Source organism: Crinia signifera, chromosome 4 (genome assembly GCF_055691185.1).
Source record: "Crinia signifera chromosome 4, ASM5569118v1, whole genome shotgun sequence".
Lineage (NCBI taxonomy): Eukaryota > Metazoa > Chordata > Amphibia > Anura > Myobatrachidae > Crinia > Crinia signifera.
In genome coordinates this window covers 109,333,048-109,351,941 of record NC_139220.1, presented here as the reverse complement: position 1 = coordinate 109,351,941, position 18,894 = coordinate 109,333,048, and the positions used below count along the sequence as shown (strand labels likewise).

The 18,894-nt window shown below is 44.9% G+C and overlaps 1 long non-coding RNA gene across 3 annotated transcripts in view; it reads left to right on the top strand.

Annotated features, from left to right (window-relative positions):
* Positions 1–18,674, top strand: part of LOC146074275 (uncharacterized) — a 30,982-nt gene extending 12,308 nt beyond the window's left edge. For all 3 annotated transcript variants that reach the window (XR_014473397.1, XR_014473398.1, XR_014473399.1), the window contains exons 2-4: positions 13,716–13,797; positions 14,288–14,777; positions 16,105–18,674. This is a non-coding gene — a long non-coding RNA (uncharacterized LOC146074275). The remainder of the gene's footprint in view (positions 1–13,715; positions 13,798–14,287; positions 14,778–16,104) is intronic.
* The last annotated feature ends 220 nt before the right edge of the window (positions 18,675–18,894 follow it).

Genomic DNA, 18,894 nt, shown 5'->3' with positions numbered 1-18,894 from the left:
AGTGAACCAAAATCGCACCCATAATCTATTGTGCACCGCTCCAATATACGTAGATGGCTGTATGCACCCTCATTCACCCCCCCCCCCACATATATGAGAGGTACCAGTCACAGTACTGCATTGCGGGGCACAGTACAGCTGCCATTTAGAAGGAATACAGTGTCAGGCTGCTCCATCTCCATTCTCTCTGAAGCGGGGCGGAGGGGCCCGGACTGGAAATCAGTCCTGGGCCCCAAAATTCCTAGTGGCAGCCCTGCCAGTAGGGTTAACACTGCAACCTGTAGCCAGTAAGAAGCGGCACTTTGATATCATCTACTGCTCTACTGACCAGTAATACTAATGGATTTTGAGTCATTTTCACTTTTGATCCAGCTTCATCAGGTCAGCTACACCTGGCTCCGCCTACAGCCTAGTTACCCCTTGCAGAGACTGTTTATATAACCACAACAGCACTCCAACCTTCTGTGCAGCTGGGAATTATTTATTTATTATTATTTTTATTTAATTATTGACCATCACAGCGATTTATTATGACTATCAGGCATTCCTGATATCTGCACATCGAATAAACTTTGTATTACACCCATCTCTGTATGAGGAATTTATCATATTTCACCCCATTTCAACTTAAAACACTACCACTCACATATACACCACTATCCTCAACAATTACTGTACATCGGGTACCCATCTCAGACACCTGTATCTCACCAGTCTCATATACTGACACATACTCCCAGAGTTACTAAATCACACATCTAGAGATGACACGGTATGTTACCCATTCCCACACCACACCCCCATAAGTACCTTCTTGCATTCCTCATCTCTAGGCAGTGCCGGATTATCCACAGGGCGACAGGGGTGGTTGTCCCAGGCCCCACATCGGGCCCCCTCACTGGCACTGCTGCTGCAGTGGCAGGCAGCAGGGTGGGGCAGCCAGGGGGTCCCTGCTGCAGATGGGAACTAGTAGCGCTACTAGTTCCCATCCGCTGCAGGGACCCTGCTGCTGACTGCCCATCCGCCACATGGACCCCGCTGCCTCCCCAGTACTGCACAGATCCTCGCTGCCTGGACCCCACGCTGTCCAGGTACCAGGGGGGGACCTGCCTCCATCCAGGAGAGGGCGGACCTGTCTCCGTCCAGGGGGCGTGTCCTGCCTCCATTGGGGGGGGGGGGGGGGGGAATTGACACAATTTTGTTGTCTAGGGCCCCCACAGATTTTAATCCGGCCCTGTCTCTAGGCACCACACTGCACACACAAACACCCACAGCCCCTTCCCTTCCACAGCTATAGATTGTACTGTGATAACACACAATAACACTTTCTTAGGACTGGAAAGTTCAGCCATCCAAGTTGTAGGGCACTGGAGCAGCACCATCACTGCCCTATGACCCCTTTATTTAGCAAACAGATGGCCTGTAATGGTACCTTGCAGCCAGTATAGCTGCTGTAATGCGGCTTGGATCATACTCCGGGCACGCACCCTGCAGTGTACAGCGCACCACGTTTCATCCAGCTAGCTCTCGCATTACATCACATGTTTGGGGGATGGGCCTTCGCAGGGCGCTGCTCCAGTGCTGCCTATGCTCTGTGCTTTGGGATCAAATCTTTAATGGAGGGATTATTACATCTGTTTCCACGACATCAGTAGCAACTATTTTCAAAGTGGCAAAGATGTTGCTACCACGTGGAATAGTTTATGGGGAGTTGATCCTTACTCCATTGTGCATACAAGTTGATTGATATTGAAAGCCCTTTGCTGACAGTTTGGCAGGATTTACTATGTATCTGTATTTACTACTCAGTCTCCTGCTTACCCACTCCTCTGCCACTAGTGAGCTTGGCTCAGAGGGTTAGCTATAATTGCTGTACTTTCCCATTTATGCTGCACATGTTAGTGCTATCTTAAGATACAAATTCTACAATTATGGGGAAAATTTGTCCTGGCTCTGTGTCCAGCAGCAATCGTGAAACCAAAGTATTGTGCAAGCAGATGGCTGGTAACTACCAAAGTGCCTATACAGCACTAAAGTTTAGGTTGCTAGTGGAAACATCCCCATTTCTTTAGGAAGCCTGATGCCTCTCCCCGACATGCATGTCTCTGACGTGATATCAGGTGCGAATAAACAATCCCTACATGTTGCTACTAATCGGTACACAGGATCATGCATTTAATTTCACTTCCCCTACGGTGCCCAGTAACGCTCTTAAGGCCCATACACACTAGAAGATTATCTTTCCAATCTGTCTGGTTGGAATAAAAATCTGGAAATTTTGGGGAGCAAATGACAATTGACCTTTTGCTCCTAAACATGGAAAACAGACAAAAAATGTTTAAATCAGTTTATGCAGATGGTGCTTTTGTCCATTTTCCAGCATTTGGGAGCAAACGGTTGATTGCAATTTGTTCCCAGAAATTTCCAGATTTTCGTTCCAACCAGCCAGAATGGAAAGATAATCTTCTAGTGTGTATGGGCCTTTAGGGTAAGATCCACACCCTGTATATTTCCTATTAAATTCTAACTTGCTCTTATTTGCCCATTCTCTAATACTGTTTATTACTAATACAGGTCATTGAAGAGGTTTTACTGGAATTCTGCTTGACTTTAACAAACAGTTGTACAGGGTAGTTTCCAAGTTAAAAGTCTCTTCCAAGTTTGTTCAGAGCTGCAATTCTCTGGAGTTCTATTGCATTAGTGTCTCGGAGTCCAGTAGATGAGCAGATTAACTATTAACTGACAGACTTTAGCGCTGCATATATGTTTTTTATTAGGACAGTTTAAAATCCCTGCTTTATAGCTGATTTAATGATCGAGTTTAGATTGCTTTCAGTGGACTTCTGTGGGGTTAGTATGTTATACATTATGGAGAAATCCAGCCTATGTGCCGCTAGCAATTACTGGATCAGTTCATTGCCTCCTGTAGCCTGACACATATAGTTATCTATGAGGCTGTAGCTGCAAGATACTTGTCAGACACTGGACTTAATTGTTCAATTATTGTTTAGCAGGTCACCTCGGAGCGGTGGAGTACTGTATAGTTTTACCTGACTGCTACAGCTTGATGCCAGATGTGTTAAACTGTCACTAACTGGATGAGATGTGCTAATTTAACCTTTCCACGTCTCCTTCTCCACAGAAATCAAGCACCTGAATCTGAAAATTCACCCCCCCCCCCCCTGTAGTAGAGCCACGTCCTCATGCACCATCTTCACCATTGGGGCGGGATGTATTAATATACATTGCCGCCCTTCGCCATGCCCCCACCGCAATGCCAGCGCATATGTACTAACATATGCGGCTGGCATCGCGGTGCAATGATGGAGGCCCCCCACGATACCTGTACTGTGGTCTGTGGAGGTCTCTGTCACCTCCCAGCCGCCTGCTTCTCCCCTGCAGCTGGGACAGCTCAGCATAGCTGTCCCCGGCGCCTCCTCCCCCCCCCCCCCCCCCTGCAGCCGGAAGGACGTCCTTCTGTGTTTCTAGGGGCAGGAAGGGCTTACCTTCCGGGGTCCAGGAGGACCTGTAAGAAGGTAAGCCCAAGGGAGGGGGAGAGGGGGGGGGGGGTCGGCGAGGCAGCAGGGTTGCGGCGGAGGCAGCGGGTGGCGATACTCTACCCGGCAATATTGGTGCGGCCGGGTAATAATGCATAGGAAAATGCGGTAAAACAGGGGTTTTACCGCATTTTCCCCTTAGTACATCTCGCCCTTGGTCTTTTGCCCTTCTGCTCCACTCGATGGACCGGCTAATTGGTCGATCCTTACAATTGTGCATTCACACCTCCCAATCAACTGCCCAGTGTGCCGTGTCTGCTGACACAACAGGCCGGGCATTTAAATGCTAGTAAAAAGTGCCAGTGGCGTATTTATAATGGATGCACACAGGCCGCTAAGTCCCACACTGCACAAGCTCCATAATTTTTTTTAAAACTTACCCCCCCCAGAGTCTAGCTATCAATTGCTGTGAAACTCAATGAAAATATGGCCTTTCGCACTATTTTTGCAGAGATCTGCACAGGGCAATAAAGTCTGAGTGCTCTGGTCAAAGTGCTGCTTCTAAGCCAGAGGTGGGCAACTATTACTATGACAAGCGGCCCGACTAGAGCAGCTTGTCATTTAACTGGCACTTATATTTTTGCATTATTACTGCTGCCGCCGCTGTCAATGCCCGACTGTGCCTGCCGCGCACAGCATTACTGGGAGCGTGGGACAGGACGCGGTGACGTGGTAACCACCTCCCTGCCATTGGTTAGTGCGACAGCCGCATGACCTCATCCCCGTCCACTCTCCCAGTAATGCTATTCGGTAATGCTATTCGGGGCGGGCGCAGTTCGGTTTTGGCAGCCGTGTGTCTCCCCCTGCAGCATGTCGGAGATCCGGACCCCCCGCATCACCGCTCCACTCTCTGAAAACTGGGGCCTGCCACATGCCACAGCCTAATGCTGTGTACACACAGGGGCGATAGGGGCTGAAATCGCTGGGAATATGGTCGCTGAGCGACCATATTGCCAGTGATTGGAGTGTGCACCAGCGATAAATCGCCGGGTGCGCGCTCCCGTTTTCAGCCCCTGAATGGTCGCTGGTCGGAGGAGCATGCTCCTCCGACCAGCGACATCCCCTGCCTCTTCATCCAGCAGTGTTTAAATTTCTCTGGTCGCAGATGAAAACGGGACACGGGGCAATATGATTGCCAGCGATCATATTGCCCCGTGTGTACGCACCTTAAGTTGCCGGGAAGCCGCGGATGTCAGCGCGGTTCTAGCCACCCTCCTGCTGTGATACCTGTGTTATGCCTGCAGCCTGTCACCCCCCCAGAGCGGCAGTGAGTATAACTGTGTGCGGCAGCCTGTTTTTTTAATTCCGCCCCTGCTCTGTAGCTGTGTATACCTATCAGTAATTCTGTGGCCTCAGTATTGGGAATCCCTGGCTTTAGTCTAGTCTGCTGAATCTCCAGCCACCCTCCTGCAGTGCTTTAATCCTCCTGCCCCTGTCGACCCCCTCAGTGCGGCAGTTTGCTAGGGAACCCTGCCCCCCCTCAATATAATTAGTACTGGGTGTGGCATTGCAGAGCAGGTTAACCCCATGGCAATGAGCATTTACCACTGGCAGATCATGTTAACCCCCTGGCAGAGCAGGTTAACCCAATAGAAACAAGCTTTTACCCCTGGCAGAGCATGTAACCCCACTGGCAATGAGCATATTAACCCCTGGCATCCAGCATAAAACCCATAGCAACAAGCATGTAGGTAAGCAAAACTTATGTGACATATGTAATTATGGCATGTGGTATGTAATAGGCATTATAGTGTATGGCATAATGTGTAATGAGCATTACAATGTTTGGTATAATGGGTACTGGACATTACGGCATGCAGGGCCGGACTGGGACCAGAAATAGGCCCTGGCATTTTTGAGCACACAGGCCCACCAGCAGTAGGCGGGACCCTTGAGCGGCGAAGCCGCGCGGTGAAAAAGGGGCGTGGCCTCACAGAAAGGAGACGTGGCATCACAAAAAGTAGCAGTACACATTATGGAACACACCGTAATGCCCATTACACCTTATGGCACACACCGTTATGCCCATTACAGAATATGACACAATCCTTATGCCCATTACAGAATATGACACAATACTTATGCCCATTACACATTGTGGCACACACCGTAATGCCCATTACACATTGTGGCACACACACCAACACGTAATGCCCAGCACAGAATATGACACACACCATATGCCCCCCAATATTGCCAGGTATGCCCCCACTAATGCCAGATATGCCCCCAATAGTGCCAGGTATGCCCCCACTAATGCCAGGTATGCCCCCACTAATTCCAGATATGCCCCCAATAGTGCCAGATATGCCCCCAATAGTGCCAGGTATGCCCCCCAATAGTGCCAGGTATGCCCCCCAATAGTGCCAGGTATGCCACCAATAGTGCCAGGTATGCCCCCAATAGTGCCAGGTATAGAAACATAGAAATGCCCCCATTAGTGACAGCACTCACCATTGTTGCTCTGAGAATCTGATGTCCTTCTGCTGTGGCTGCTGCCTGCTACCCTTCTTCCAAGGACAGGAGAGCAGCACAGCACATCGTCACACAGCACAGCGTCTCAACTTCAGTTCCCTGTGACTGAGCCATCAGCAAATCAAAGCTCGTGGGCCTGCTGCTGATTGGCTGCCGGCCTGCGAGCTCTGATTGGCTGATGGCGGCACAGGAATACACACTGAGGGGAAGGAGAGACGCGCGGTGCGCTCTCCTCCCATCAGAGCTAGTGGAGGCAGCAATCAATGGAGGGAGGCAGGGACGGACGGGCGGGCTGCGGGCATCTGCAGTGGCGGCCGCCGCATCATGACGTCCTGACGCGTCGGCGTCATGACGTCAGTATGCAAATGACGCGGCGGCCAGTATGATGGACTGGGAGGGCGGCAGCAGGGCGGACACAACATTAACATTTACTGCAGCACAATATTGGCCCACAGGTCCATCGGCCCTTCTGGCATTTGCCAGAAGTGCCAGATGGCCAGTCCGGCCCTGACGGCATGCGGTATATGTAATGGGCATTATGGCGTGTGTAAATTTATGGTGCGTGCCTTCGGCATGCACTGTCCCTATTTTTAGTTTGTCTGGCTCCTACCTTTTCATCCTGGCTCCTAGATTTTAAAGAAATTTGTCAACCCTGGCGTAATGTGTAAGGGGCAAGTATAAAGGGGTCTACTATTGTGTTGCATAATGTTTATAAGTGGTATATCGTGTGGCACACTACACTCAAAGAGACCCCCCATTTATGTGACCACACCCTATTTTGCATGACCACACCCACTTTTCCTGAGCTCGGCCCTCGAACATTTACTGGAAGTGTTAAGCGGCCCCCCAGCTGAAATTATTGCCCACCCCTGTTCTAAGCAGTTCCAAGAGCAGGGCTTTATCAAGAGGCCAATCCCAGGATTGACAGTATTTCAATCCTGAATTGGCCTCAATAATTTGGATACAGACACCCGCATGTTTGCATGGGACACTTTGTATACATGTGAAATATATTCAATATATGTGTCAATTATGTTGCATCGGTTATAGCTAGAATGTAAACTCTCAGAACAGGGCCCTCTTCCCTCAGGTGTTTTGCCTAATCTCTTACTTTCTCTTAATCTGTGTACACACGGGGGCGATAGGGGCTGAAATCGCTGGAATATGGTCGCTGGCAACCATATTGCCAGTGATGGGAGTGTGCCCCAGCGATAAATCGCTGGGTGCGCGCTCCCGTTTTCAGCCCCATTCTAATCACTGGTCGCAGCTGATTACCTCTGCGGCTCCCCCGGCAACTCTGGTCGCTGATGAAAAGGAGAAACTGAGCAATATATTTCCCCCTTGTGTGCGCACCTTTACTTAAACCAAATCCTGTGTATTCTGCCATCCTGATACTTATTTCTGTGTCGTCTGCTAATGCAGCTATGTTTATGTACCTTTTACTTGTCCTTCATTTCAGTATAAGTCACTGTTTTGCTTATAGGTTTATGTAATCTGTAATTGGGCGATGCAGATCTCTCGTGGAGTCGTGGTGCCATATAAATAAAGGATAATGATAAAAATCCCTCAGGCTCAACAGCTCCTTCCTCTGACAGTATATACATATATCAGGTTTACATTTTCATACATAACCATATCATATAGCTGTTTTTCCAGTATTAGCAAATATTCAGGCACCACACACAAACAAGGTCTAAAATATGCCTCTAATGGCTCTGAGCATCTTGGTTGCTTAGCAACTCTTCCGCTTTGGTATTCATTTCCTTCAGCATTACAGCTTTCACAACATGCTCCTATCAGTTCTATTATCAGTTGTGTCCTTAACATTACATTTCAACTTAACATGCAAAGGTTAAACTAGCACAACAATAATGGCAGAACTGACGTTCCATTGTATTCTGTTGCTTTGCAATTTAGTTTCTCTACACCACTGGCATTTGTATACTCCTGTAGGTTCAGATGGAATTTTACCACAGAAAAGCAAAGAAGAAGGTAACTTGCAAAATATGTAACCCAGTGATTCCTATCAGTTTCAGAACTTGTGAGTGGTTGGCCCAGGTGCAAAAATATAGTTTAAGCCCCCATCTCTACTCAGACCCAAGTTCACAATTGTTACAACACAGTAAAATATATTGCTGGTTAATGTGCATTGTGTACAGTAATATTACACCTTGAAGTCTGATCACTTCATTTTTAACTGGCCTATCATCAGAGCCTATGGGGGTACTCAATCATTGCCAGATTTTTTGCCAAAGCGAAATATCATCAATTTTCCTCCATTTTTGGTGAGATTAGGATTCACCCTATTAAAGGCCCATGCCAATTTTTCAGCTGGGCAAACAATCTGGCAAAAGGTGAAAACTATTTTTGACCACTTTTTGGTGAATTGGCAGATGTTTTCATCTGATTTTGGGTCACCTCCCCCCCGTCAAAATTTTCAAAAAAAGGCCCACAATTGAATAGTCAAGCATGGAAAAGGTGCAGTTGTTTTGTGTAGCTGGAAAAAAATGACACTTAATTGAATACCCCCTATATTAGATGCCATATACTTCTGTGGTCTGAAAGATCTAACCATGCAGCAGTCAGGCCATAGTGTCAGCTTGCAGTACAGAGTTAAGTGACCCAGACAGATGTCTGGGAAATTCCTTTTCTATGTTCTATTCCTGTTCTATCGAGGCATTGGGTAAATCGAACATGTTGGAAAACACAATTTTAGCCATTACTTGACGTTAGCATCATAAGCTATACAGTTGTGCTCATAAGTTTACATACCCTAGCAGAATTTGTGTTTTTGTAGCCATTTGTCAGAGAAAATTAATGATAACTCCATTTATTGTCAAACAACTGTGTTTACTCTTTTTAAATCATAATGACAACAGAAACTACCCAAATGACACTGTAAAAGTGTGGCTGCTGCCACAAAGACTCACACCTGCGAGGTCATTGCGTTTAATTGAATTGAGCCTAATGAGTATTATTAACCTTGATTTACAAAACGCATACATTTGAGTTGAAATTCCGTTTCTTTTCTGTCTCCCTTGGTTACATGAAGTAATAGACTTTTATTCCTCTGAAAACAATCGTTATTTTCACTTGCATCCTATAATAGCAAGCTGGAAAGTATAATAGTAGCTTCAGGTTTAGACACATCTGTGCGTTTAACATACTGGAGCTAATCTTGGCCCATCCCTGTGTACACACAGACCAGTGCATTGTGATGTTACCCCTTGCATCATTTCATTAAGATGATTTAATGAGTACAACAATTAACCACAATTCAGCCTGACCTGGGATTGCTGCAGGCCCTGTGATGGTATAATCAGCACCATTATATTGCTGAAGATATTAATGCGAGAAATCCGAGAAGAAAACATTTCTACCTAGTAATTTGGAAACTGACAACTGGAACTGGGAACATACTGTATATAAATAAATATATTCTCTCCCAAGAATTAGTAATGACTATGCATGACCAAAATTATGAAGATTGCAAAATCAAACATGTAAAATAGCTAACAGAAGCAAAATTGTATTGCTGAACATTTCATATCTGCTGGTTCCAGTAATACCCCTTTTCCACTAGCAACCTGGGTCGGACCCGGTAATTTGTACCCGGTTCGAACCCAGGTGGGACATGGGTAGGAGACACATTTCCACTACAGTGCTACCCGGTAAATTGCCTGATCATCCCCTTTTACACTTAACCCGGGTAAGGCCTTTTTTTTCCCTATAGATAAACATAAGAAAAAGCCTTTTTAAAGGGCTTTACCATGGGAGGTCACAAAGTAGGGCCACCATTACACCAAAAGGGCCACCATTAAAAATATTACCATATTAGAAGAAGAGACCACACTCATTTCTTTTAAAAGAATTTTTTTTTTTACTGGCAAATATTACCACACTCATTTCTTTTAAAATAACTTTTTTTTTTTTACTGGCAAATATTACCACACTCATTTCTTTTTAAATAACATTTTTAATATTTTACTGTAAAATATTAAATATTTGGAACTTTTAAAAGTTTCTTCACACAATACAAGAAAAGACATGCCAAAAAAGGGTAACAAACAGAGTCCTGGGTGCTTCTTTCTGGTGTTATGCTGCCTTGCCTTAACCAGTGGTTCCCAACCCTGGTCCTCAAGTACCCCCAACAGTGCATGTTTTGCAGGTCTCCACACAGAATCACAAGTGCTATAATTAGCTCCACCTGTGGATCTTTTCAAATGTGCCTGAATAATGAGTGCACCTGCCGGGTGACCTGGAAAACATGCACTCTTGGGGGTACTTGAGGACCAGGGTTGGGAACCACTGGTCTAAACCTGAGGGCTATTCCTTCTTCGCCCCAATAGAAGCAATGCAAATAGGTATTTTGGTAAGGAATCTGATGTAGCGCCTTATTCCTTACCAAAAAACCTATTGACAAGAAAAGACATGCCAAAAAAGGGTAACAAACAGAGTCAGGTAAAATGTTTGCCGTACACCTGAGCCTTTGGCATACATAACAATGAAAAAAGTGCACGTAAACATGTTAAAAAACAAGTGCCCATAAGAATTTTTAAAAGTGCAAGATGTAGGCTTTAACCAAACTGTGCCCACAAGGCGACTGAATGCTATAAATGTATTCAACATTGTTATTGCAATAATGCAATAAAGAACTTCGAAGAAAAAAAAACAAGTATTTCTTAGGACAAATTACGATATACCGTAAATTCAGGGGAGTCTAGGTTTGGCAGCAGCGTGTTGGTGTTTGCCTCACTATACTCTGGGTTTAGTGGGGCACTGGTAGCAGTGCTGGAGGCATAGCTAGTGGAAGTGTTGGGTGCGTGGCTAGCACCAGTGGTGGGGTGGTAGCTAATTGCTGTGCTGGGGGCGTGGCTACTGGGGCCTCTATATGGTTGAGGCTCTCGGTGTGGCTGTTGCTCACACGAAGTGCTAGGGGCGGAGGGAGTTGGCCCTCTACTGTATTGGCCATATGCATACTCATGGTGTGCTGGGTATGCTGGGGCCTGTGAAGCATGTGGCGGATACATTGGATAATGAGGAGGTGGCATATACCCACGATTAACTATCTGTTCCAAGAAGGACAATTGTCTGTCCTGCATGTCCTTTAATTGATCCAAGAAAGAGTGCTGCATCTGTCTTTCATTTTCTAAAAACTTCTCCATACGAGCATCCTCATTGGCCTGCATGTCGGAGTCCATTTCACGCAGTTGATCTATTACTACTGAAGAGAAAGCTCTCGCTGCTTGATCGGAACGGTTTGCTTTTTTCTTCTTTGGAGGCACCTTGTAAACTGCAAGTGGGACAAACAAAAATACACTATAAACATTAAATAGCAGAGGTGTTTGCAGCCCTGTGCTTGCGGCCCTATCCCACCTACACACTTGCGGCACTCTGCAACATATACCGTTGATAACTGGGATAAATGTTTTTTTTTACTTACTATTTGAACGCAGTTTTGGTGTTTGATGTTCAGTCGCTTGCTCCGTTGCTGTTTCGGACCCCTCCTCCACCATGGACTGTGCGGTGTCAGACAAAGCAGACCTATCAAGTAGACTGCACTCTTCATCGACATCTTCCGAAATCAGGAGCGGAGAAGTTGGGCAGCACGGTGACATTGCCATGGTGGACTGTGTATCAGGTGGCTCCTGGCTACTCTCCATTGGTGGCTCCTGGCTACTCTCCATCTGGCTGGCCAACGAGGATGACAGTGCCACAGGATTAATCAGAGCTGTGTTGCCAAATGCCCTGCAGCATAGATCGTAATGGACCCACTCGACACGTGCGGCACCGCTTTTTTTCCTGTTCTGGTCACAGACCTTGGTGAACTGCCTCTTTAGTGCTTTCAATTTATTAAGCACTTGCTGGTGAGAGCGGTGTATCCCCCTAGACTCCAGCATCTGGGCAATATTTCTGTACAAGATTGCGTCTTTTACGGTACCAGTCACCTGGCGCTTGATTTCCTCCTCTGCCCTAATGAGCAGCAGCTCCTTCACTTCAGCATCAGACCAATTGCTGGCACCAATAATGAAGTTGTGCTGCGGGATGATTAGCAGTGTCCGCTGGGGCAGCCTGTGGTGCTGGCGGCAGAGAGGAAGGTGGCTGCTGGAGCAGCCTCTGATACAGCAGGGGAAAGTTAGCAGGACAGACATGCAGCACATGTGCACACAACGCTGTCCTCCGTGCTATGTGCGCAGTTTGCGGGGCTCTGAGTGATGACATCACTCACCAGCGCCCCAGCAGCACCAATCAGTGAAGATTTTTACATGCTCAGTCAAATAACCCGGTTAGGGAGCGTTTCCACTACCCTTGAAGCCGGGTGCGAACCGGGTGCTACCCTGATCATGACCTGGGTAGGATTGCCGGGGAATCCAAACCGGGTTATTTGAAAGGGAGCATTTCCACTAGCAGAAAAACCCGGGTAGAAGCGCGTCCCCGTGGAGATTACCGGGTTATTTCTTCTAGTGGAAAAGGGGTATTATTATGTCGGGTACGCATCATTGGATAAACATCAATTAGGTCAACCCCACAAGGTCGACATACATCAAGGTCGGCAGGGTCATTAGGTCAACAGGGTCATTAGGTCGACATGGGGAAGGTGGACAGTCAAAAGGTTAATATGGGTTTTTTCACTTTTTTTGTCCCCAATTTCTACACAGTCAACATGGACACTGAAGCATAGAACCACGTTCCCTCGCTATGCTCCGGGCATGGGGCCTTTCTACGCCCGGCACACTATTTTATTCTCCCACCACACCCTCGTGGATGGTAGTGCATGAGATACTGCCTGTCGGCACATCGGCTAAAAAAAAGTGAAAAACCCCATGTCGACCTTTTGATTGTCGACCTTCCCCATGTCGACCTAATGATCATGTTGTCCTAATGACCCTGACAACCTAACCCCATGTCGACCTTCTGTCATATCGACCTTAATGCATGTCGACCTTGTGGTGTCGACATAATGCTTGTCTGTTTAGTGACCGTATCCCATTAGGTCGACAGTGGTCAAAAGACCAACATGCACTAGGTCTACATGGACAAAAGGTAAACACAGACAACAGGTACACATGGCAATGGTGGAAACATGAAAAGGTTGCCTTGAGCTTTTCACAATTTTTTTTCATTCAAATAACTTGTACATACTCTACGATCCACATGGACTACAATCTGGAGCAGTAAAGTGCCCGAGGCATGATGAGCAAAGTGAGCCATGCGAGGGGATGTGTTACCATAATTGGGGATACATGTCGACAGATTGACGTAGAAAAATCTGAAAACCCCATGTTGACTTCAAATAAAAATGTACCTTCTTGTGTTACAAGCAGATGCATTAAACAATACACACAACCTAAACTCCATACTATTATTTAGCAGACAGCTCCAACATGATGGCCAACATTGTTAACCAGAGAGCTGGCACCTGATTTAGCAGCAGTAGCTTCAGCCGCGCATGTCTGTTCTTGGAGAAACCTCTCCGCTGAGAGATATTTTGACATATTTCTGATCAACCCTGACATTTTCCAGTAGATTTTGTTGGTATTTTTCAGGTGTCATTGTTTCTAAATACTGTTGCCAACTAGGCAATGAGGCTGCAAAGCAGCCACGGGCCATGATACTAAAACTGCCAGGCCAGCTGTTTTGATTATGTTACATAATGCTTCAACCTCACTTATGTCTCCACAGGACTGTGGACAAGGCCCTGGGCGCTGTGATCTTCATTGGCATTCATGCACATGAGAACATCTCTGTACACACAGTGCCCTAGGTGTGTTCCAACAATTACTAATGTGATGCCACAATTACTATCAGTTTAAAAATATATATACAGATCTGATATTGACTTTTTTATTTTATTTCTTTCTTATTTGCCCACAAATTTGTCCCAACAGTATCATTTTAATATTCGAAGATGTATTTACAGTATCTATTGTTTGAACCTTATTAGAAGCCAAAATTGTACTTGTGTGGCGTAATAGGAAGTCTGGACAATTACACGAATCAAACCCAATGTGGCTCTATATAGCTAGGAAGCTTTGTTGTGATACCCTTGAAAGTGGGGACAAAATAACTCTAATATTACCTCCAGGCTTTGCTACCATAGGTCCAGCTTTGAGCCTTCTCACCTATCCATGATTGTGACAAACCACAACATGTTGGGGACAATCCACTTTTCACATTTTTTGCAGCAGATGTGGTATTTGTTAATACGTAAACATGCATCCAACCCTTATTATTCCTCATATCTCTCTTTCCAGGGCAATTTCTCCAGTTCCTTGACCTCTTGTCAAGCGGAATGCATGTTGGTGAAGCCTGAAGTTATTGTTCCTTTCCAAATGGCGTTTCTGCAAGCCCAACATTATGCGAACCACAGAGCCTACCTTTTCATACCGCATAGTTGACACAATCCGTTTGCCTCCTTGCTCTCCCCCCCATCCATAACAAAGTAATGTTTTGATACACAAATTACCACTTACCCATGAAAGCGCTCTTTATGTTATCCTCCTGCGGGGTGCTAGAGTATCAATAGGTAGCTATCCGTAGCAATTTCTGATAGCATGGAAAAGTGTGCTCCAGGCCTGCATACAAAGACGTCAACCACCTCTGACCTCATTTAGGCACAAATGATACAATGTGCTTTGCCTGGATTGGAGAGTGGCCTATCTGCAGAATGAGTCTCGCATACAAAGCTTTATTATATGCGATCAATGGTAAATGGGGGCCTTGGTCTCCTACTAAAGAAAAACTGTAAGTTTTAAGAAGGTACTTGTGTAGTTTCACGGTGCCAGCATGGCGCCGTGCTACTTCCGGGTTCTACGCTCGCCACAAACTATGTTAAAAAAAGTAACAACTCCATGCCAAAATGGATAGTGTGTACCCCCACTATCCATGTTGGCATGGAGCTGATTTTAAATAGCGTGGCGAGCGTAGCGAGCCACCGAGCCCCGTAAGGGGACTCAGACGCGCGGCGCCATACTGGCGCCGTGAAACTACACAAGTACCTTTAAGAATGCTGTTTGTGTTACTATTGTTTTGACCCTTCTAATGCTTTCTAACTCTGGATTTTGCATATAATGAGGGTAGCTTTCATGATATCTGGCATGTTTGTCTTTCCGTGCACCTCATGTTTCATATGTAATTTTGGTAATTGTTTAAGCTTTTCCAAGTGCTGCCGCCTCCTCCATAGTGTTAACAGGATCCTGTTTGCGTAACCCGGGTTACCGCTTACACTACACAGCAACCCGTGTCCGACCCAGGATTATCCCTTCTTTTATCCTGGTTTGGAATGCCAGGTTGTTGGTTTTGTGAAAATTAAAAATGCCCTTTCAGAATGAACAGAGACCCAGGTTGACGGGGCAACAACCCAGGATCGACCCGGATTATTTTTGCGATGTTAAAGAGATATGAGAGACTTGAGGGCATGTGAGGCTGAGAGACATAAGGAAGATGAGGATTGGAGACGTAGGGGAGATGATTTGATGGCTGGAGATGGAGTGACACTGGGGTAGGCTGACAGACACAGAGGGTGGAATAAGGCTGAGTGACACAAGAGTATGTGAGGCTGAGAGATGCAGTATAATCCAGGTGAGGATAGGAGACGTATGGGAGATGATCTGATGGCTGGAGATGGAGTGGCACAGGGATAGGCTGACAGACGCAGTGGGTGGAATGAGGCGGAGTGACAAGGGGATGGTGCAGAAGAGACTGGAGAGACCCAGGGGGTCCAGGGCTGACATACACCGGTGGGGATGAGGCTGGAAATCCAGGTAGATAAGGTTGGAGTGTCACAGGGGGAATATACTATAACAGGAGGGATAGGGGACTTGGCAGTGACCCATGACTACTTTATATGTTTTTTGCGTGGTTTTCACCCATTCAAAAACCAGATGATTGTAGATGTCTCTAAATTCTATACTTTCTGTCACACTAGTACTCAATGACCTGCAATCTATTAATATCACTTATATAGACTAAATATATATTTGTATTGTTTTTATTGTTTTACTATCAGTGGAAAGTACAGTATAAACCTGTCTGTTTCCGTCTCCTATAAATATATTTTTTCTTTTTTTAGAAACAAGGCAAAAATACATTTTCCACGACAGATCTATTTCCACAAAGCTGTGTCATTTCAGAAAAACAAGTGCCGTGGTTTTGGTAGCGTTGTGGTTAGCAGAGTCAGAGGAAGTGCTACGTTTCTCTTTTATCACACTTTCCATGAGCATCTCTGTCACCAGACAAGATATGAATGAAGCAACAAGAGAACTACACAGTCTACAAAGCATCTGAACTAAGTCACCGATCCTCAGTGCTTCAACCACTTCCCTCTATTTCTCCCCAGGAAACTTGCTTCATCCGAACAATTTTAGCTTAACTTTAATTGGCATGAATATCATTAGTTGTTCGGTGATCTGCAGGTGACAGGTTGGACTAATGTGTTTCTTCTGTTCCTATAGCTTGCTGTGAAAATTGGAAAGCTGCAGACTGTAGGCTGTGTGGTTTGTAGATAAAGATCTATATCTGTCTTTAAATAGTGAGAAGTGATTGCATATACCTTACCTGGTTTTGCTGTTTAGTTTAGGTCTGTTGCATTTATTCACAAAACATGGACCCTATGGCTTTGTCAATGTTTGATTTTAGTTATCTTCTCGAAAAAAAGCTTTGAATGGCTGATGTCATAACTATTTTTATAAGGCAAGTGAGCTGTTTATTTTAGATAATCCTTATGGTATATTGTTTTGCTGTCATCGTTCGTGGGTAATGTCATAGTGAAGTGTGGGCTATTGTTTAGGTACATGTGGACAGACAGATTCCCTGCACTGGAAGTAATATCCCTCTTATTTTGTAACAGTGTAATTATGGATTTTTCTGCACGGTTGTGTAGGTTATATAAAATGTGCACAAAACAAACAATATGTCACAAACATGTTTTGTACATGCTGGACCTATTGTGTGTGTTTTTTAGTTTGCAAATTTGTAATGAGTCTGTATTAATTGTTTATATTAAACACTTGCTGTAATACATTTTAGCTGATTTGCTATGACATGGTGTGTTGTCCCTTAGATCATTTCCATTTCCCAAACTGTTAGGTACAAATAAAAAAAATAAAAAAAAGATTGAAGAAACAATTAATGGAAATACATATAAAACTCTTGTATAATGTACTGTTAGAAATACACGATTAAATCGCTGAAAAGAGGTAGACCAAATCTGGACGTGCTTTTACAGACAGAGCACTTGAATAAAACACATCAGTCAGTGCCTTATATCAATGTCTCACATGGGCCCTTATTCTGATCGGTGCGGATATTCCCGCATGCGGACGGCCCGGACAAGTTTGGCATTCTTGTTCTAGAAGATAATAGATAGAATTTGATTGGTTCCTATGGGCCACATCCCATCTTCAATAGATCTCCCATCTTAGTAAATTTACCCCAGATTGCTTTTGTGTTTGTTGTTGCCATATATTCCTCCTCTGAATGGGCTTATCTCATGGCAAGTACTTTATCCCTATGTGTTAAAAAGTAGATGAGACTCCAGCATGATGGTCGACAGTCATTAGGTCGACATGGGTCTAGGTTGACATGGGAAAAGGTCGACATGGGGAAAAGGTCGAAAGGTCATTAGTTCGACAGTTCGTTAGTTTGACAAGTCATTAGTTCGACAGTGAAAAACCTTTCCCTAGGTCGACATAGACCCATGTCAACCTTTTCCCATATCGACCTAATGGTGTCAACCTAATGACTGTCTACCATCATGCTGTAGACCAAATGACCGCATCCCACTGGTTCCATGTCAAAATAATGAAGCTGTCTAAAAGTTTCATTTAGCATGGTACCCCTACAAATGCTTCTCATTAGGCCCAATGCTTACGTCTCATAAAAAATCAGCAAGCTGAACTGTGTTCATCACCATATCTCATGTGAAAAATACCCCACTCCTGTGTCACCGTGGTCTCTGTAAAAGGTGCTAGTAAACATATTTAGCAACATGAGCTGCCCAGCATTTTTACACCAGACCTTAAGCCTGACGGGATGTCCTTTGCTGAATTGACACAGAAATCCTATTTGATCAAGTGTTTATGTTGGCAGATTAACATGTATGTATTAATGTATTGTACAGTAATATGGCTTTTAGTCAGCTTCTACATTTATTTCTAATTTACTGAATATACTAATTTGCATACGACATGCTTCTTCTCACTATCCTTACAGCATCATGGTTTAGGGCACTATGTTCCATTACTACACTTGCTGAGGAAGTGAAACTGACTATACTCAGCTTTTGTGCCCATGCTAATATTAGTTACTTCCTCACTGAGTGTAATGGAAACATGCACTTTTTCTATACAAGGCTGATTGCAATTTCCGTTTCTCCTTTTAAAAATACAATTATATAGCTAAGAATAGAAGATAAATATGTATTTGTGTATTGCTTAAATAATGGCTGCTTGAAGAACGCCACAGAAAAACAATGATAAAATGCTCTATCACCATTAAAGTACTTTGAACATGTATGATACTGCAATATAATATACTGTAGTATAGAATTTAGTCGACAGTGTTTTGGTTGACTCCAAAAAGTCAACTTGCACAAAGTTGACATGAGAAAAAAGGTTGACAAATTAGTTTTTAGGGTGTAAATGTTTTATTTTTACCACATGGACCCCCAATTAGTGTAATGCGCGCCCCCCCCCCCCCCCCCCCGCGGCAGAGGTTACCACTTCTTATCATAGTCCACGTGGATCGTAAAGTATACAAAAGAAAAAAACAAAGGTACTTATGTAGTATCTGGGCTGCCGATTTTGTGATTGTATGCCTTACCTTAAGGCATACAATCAGATGCGATGCGATGCGATTCGAT